Raw genomic sequence first — 4,340 nt, forward strand, 5'->3', positions numbered from 1 at the left:
TGTCCTTGTTTGAAAAGAGATCCAGAAAGGGTTTCACAAACTCTCGGCATATCTCTCAAAACAACGACCTGGATAACGTCAACTCCAGCAAATTTGGAAACCTCCAGCTGTCTGCCATCACATTGTCGGTGCCCTTGATGTGTACTGCCGACGTGTGCAACAGGTTGATCTCTGCCCAATAACCCAATTGTTCTGCTATTGCATTGAAGGATTTTGAATGCATGCTTCACTGTTGGTTAATGTAAAAGACAGCTACCTTATTCTCTGTCTTTACTAGCACATTTTTTTGAGACAGATGATGATGGGAAAACTTCAAAGCCCTATAGATTACCATCAACTCCATCTATTTCCATGACCTCCGACTCTCTAGGAAAGACCACTTGAATTGACAGGATCAGTCCAACACAGTAGCTCTCCAGCCAGGTTTGCTGGCATCTGTTGCTAGGATTCAGGGGCATCCAGGTATATTAGTGTCCACTTAGACCAGTGGTCTTCAAACTCTTTAATGCCGCATCCACCCAATGGGGAAAAAAAACATTGGTGCCTCCCCTCTGAATTGTCCACAATTCTTCTATTAAATTGACACTGTTTAAATATGTCTAGACCTATTTAAACATTGCAGTTAAGTTCTGTTACTGTTTTAAAAATGCAATCAAATACATGACCCCAAATATACTATTCTGGTCAGGCCTGCCCTACTAACCAATTGCAGCGTCATGCTCTGCTGAGTAAACTGATCTCACGACAGTGAGGAATGCACAGGCCGGGTGGTGCCCGGCGCACAAAAGCGCGCCTTCTTGTGTTGTACGTCTCTTCGCGCAAATGCAAACTCAGATTTTCTGCACTGTGGTCGGCAGGAGAGACATGGGAAGGCGCAGTAGGAAAGGCTTGAGCAACGAACCGTTGGCTATGTTTTGTTGTTACTTTGTTGACATGAGCTCAAGTAATTTGAAGCAGAAGGAACGGCCAGACCTAAAAAAAACTCTCTTACCTCCAACGCCGAATAACCACTATAATTATAATATCTCAAAAGCAGCTGGCCTTGTAAACTTAATAACCAAGCAAGCCGATGCATTTTGGGTTTTGTTGTAAAAGAATAAAAATACTATCCCTCCTTTCCTTTTTTTCCGGCAACAAGCGATGTTACAAAGATATCACAGCACACAGTGAGATTGAGTGAAAGAAGAGGCACTGAGGCTGGCGTGCAGCACTCCACAGCTCTTGTTATTGTAATCCAGACAGGGGGCGGAAGGAGAAAAGTATGAAGGAATTGCGATAGTGAGACCAACTCTTCTATCTATCTGCATTACATGGAAAAAGGATATCTTTAGTACTCATGGCTGGTTAGCTCAGTTGGTTAGAGCGTGGTGCTAATAACGCCAAGGTCGTGGGTTCAATCCCCTTATGGGCCAGTTTGCATTTTTTCTCTCAACTAAACTCTTTTTTTCTCATTTAATCAAGTTCTTATAAATCCATACACTCTGTTGCTCCAGTATACGTTCACTTTCCATTAGTCCTTCTTTTGCCACTGCTGACCAAAGCTCAAGCCGGCAGCGCCAGTAGAACAACACAAGTGCAAGGGATTGTCTCTCCAAGATGGAGACACTGCCTCAGACTATGTCTCGTGAGAGGTGGAGGGAGACCAAGAGCTGATTATTAGATGCGTGGGGATAAGAGGAACATAACTCAGGTGAACAGATTCTGGATAGTGATGCTATAGCTAGGATCAGCAACGTTACAGGGGAAAGGATAGGAAAATAATTAGGTGACAGAAGTATAGAAGTGGCTACAAGGGGGTGTGTCTCTTAAGAGGGCCGAAAGATACACTGAAGGCGAAGGTGAAGTGAAAGAAGAAAGAAAGATCAAAGGAAGTCGACAGTGATTGAGAGAAAACTCACAAAGGCAAATTGAGCAAAAGACAAGGCCTGGGGAGTTAGACTACTTCAATGCAAATTTACGCCGCAGATGAGCATGACAACTGACCCTTGTACAGTGGTGCTGAAACAATTTTCAGTGTGGGGGTGCTGCCATCAAAGGGCTTCTGAAAATCCAGGAATCATACAAAGAACTAGTCCTGCGGAATGAGCCACGCACATTCAGAAAGAGTGGTGATATGTTGGTTACTTATTGGTAATCTTCATTAGCCTTAGTCCATTGCGTCCTTGTGACAGTCATTACAAAGTAAGGTGATGTCACCTTCCAACAGGAAGAAAGAAGAGGAGGATCCTTAAATGCTAGCCCCATGCACCCAACCTGGGTGCCAAGCCCTTGCCAAAGGACTGATGGGAAGGTGGGCAGGATGTAATGTTTGTGACAAAGACAAGATGGACTAAGGGTAATGCAGAGTTCAAAACATTGGTACTCAAATGCAAAACAGAAAAATTATTAAGCCATAATGCTTGACAAATGTATGCTCTGAGGACCAAGTAGCCACCCTAGGAATTTCCTAGATTGTTACTCACTGGAATTCAACCCAGGAGGTGGCCATTCCTCTCGTAGACCATCCCTGAACTGGAAGATATTCTAAAAAGCCTTGCAAAGCCAGAAAAATTGACAACTTAAACCACCTACTCAGAGTCATAAAAGTCACCTTCTTGTCTTTTCCAGGCTGTCCAAAAGTCACAAACAAGGAGTCGGTTTTCCTGAACTGCAGAGGCCTGGTGACATGAATGAAAAGAGCTCTTTAAACATCAAGTGTATTCAGCAAATTTTCCTCCGGAGAGGAAGGAGAGGGAATGAAAGAAGGAAGAATTATTTCCTAAGATCTATCAAAAATAGACTTAACCTTTGCAGCAAAGGTAAGGCAGGCCTTAAAGTTACCCCATCTTCCAAAGTATCAAATGAAGAGAGGACAGCATTTTAAGGCTCCCAGCTCCCCAATTGTTCTCAGCAAGGTGATAGGAAATAGGAAAATTACTTTATAGGAAACAATCTTTATGTCTACAGTATCCAGATCCTCAAAGAGATAAAATTGCAAAGCCTATAAAAGAGTAGGAAGATTCTGAGTTGGAGAAAAGGGATTTTTCAACTGGTCTTACAATTGACAAAAGATCAGAACAGTCTAGACACCAAAGATTGTAACATCGACGAAGGTACAGAAAAGTCCCTAAAAACCTTTATCGCAAAGCAATGAGCTTTCAGAGTGGAAAGGGATTCAAGTGAAACCCATTCAGAAGAAAATGCAAAATAGCAGACAAACTACAGGTAGGTGCCAAAAGATCATGAGCAGAACATCACGTCTCAAAAGACTTCCAGTTCTTTGAGTAAGACTTCGAAGTAGAAGGCCTGCTGGAGTGCTGAATTAACTCCACTAAGGAAGAGGAAAGACCCTTTGCTAGCAGTCCAGACTTCTCAACCTCCAAAGCGATAGAGTGAGTTGGAGCAAGAAGGTCAGGGACAACGTTCTGACAGAGAAACACTTGAGCAGTACTCAAGGAGGTAGAAGAGCCAGGGGTTCAGAAGAGGAAACCATGACATCTCTGGCCAATAAGGGCCCACAAGAATAAAGTTCCCTCCTCCCGGCTGAGACTTGAAGAGAACCATCTGGATCAATAAAAAGTGGGGGAATGTATAAAGGAGACTTCTCAGCCACTTTATCACCAATACGTCCACTACCTAGGCTCCTTGTTCCGGAAGCCTGGATCAGAATCGACAAAGATGAGCATTGTCCTTGTTTGAAAAGAGATCCAGAAAGGGTTTCACAAACTCTCGGCATATCTCTCAAAACAACGACCTGGATAACGTCAACTCCAGCAAATTTGGAAACCTCCAGCTGTCTGCCATCACATTGTCGGTGCCCTTGATGTGTACTGCCGACGTATGCAGCAGGTTGATCTCTGCCCAATAACCCAATTGTTCTGCTATTGCATTGAGGGATTTTGAATGCATGCTTCACTGTTGGTTAATGTAAAAGACAGCTACCTTATTCTCTGTCTTTACTAGCACATTTTTTTGAGACAGATGATGATGGGAAAACTTCAAAGCCCTGAAGATTACCATCAACTCCATCTATTTCCATGACCTCTGACTCTCTAGGAAAGACCACTTGAATCGACAGGATCAGTCCAACACAGTAGCTCTCCAGCCAGGTTTGCTGGCATCTGTTGCGAGGAATTCAGGAGCATCCAGGTGTATTAGTGTCCACTTAGACCAGTGGTCTTCAAACTCTTTAATGCCGCATCCACCCAATGGGAAAAAAAAACATTGGTGCCTCCCCTCTGAATTGTCCACAATTCTTCTATTAAATTGACACTGTTTAAATATGTCTAGACCTATTTAAACATTGCAGTTAAGTTATGTTACTGTTTTAAAAATGCAATCAAATACATGACCCCAAATAT

The 4,340-nt window shown here is 43.0% G+C and overlaps 1 non-coding gene across 1 annotated transcript; it reads left to right on the plus strand.

The window, feature by feature from the left end:
• Positions 1 to 1,338: 1,338 nt before the first annotated feature.
• Positions 1,339 to 1,412, plus strand: TRNAI-AAU (transfer RNA isoleucine (anticodon AAU)). The gene has a single exon. It is a non-coding gene; the product is annotated as a tRNA-Ile (tRNA).
• Positions 1,413 to 4,340: the final 2,928 nt, after the last annotated feature.

The sequence above is a fragment of the Pleurodeles waltl genome, chromosome 12 (genome assembly GCF_031143425.1).
Source record: "Pleurodeles waltl isolate 20211129_DDA chromosome 12, aPleWal1.hap1.20221129, whole genome shotgun sequence".
NCBI classification, from domain to species: domain Eukaryota; kingdom Metazoa; phylum Chordata; class Amphibia; order Caudata; family Salamandridae; genus Pleurodeles; species Pleurodeles waltl.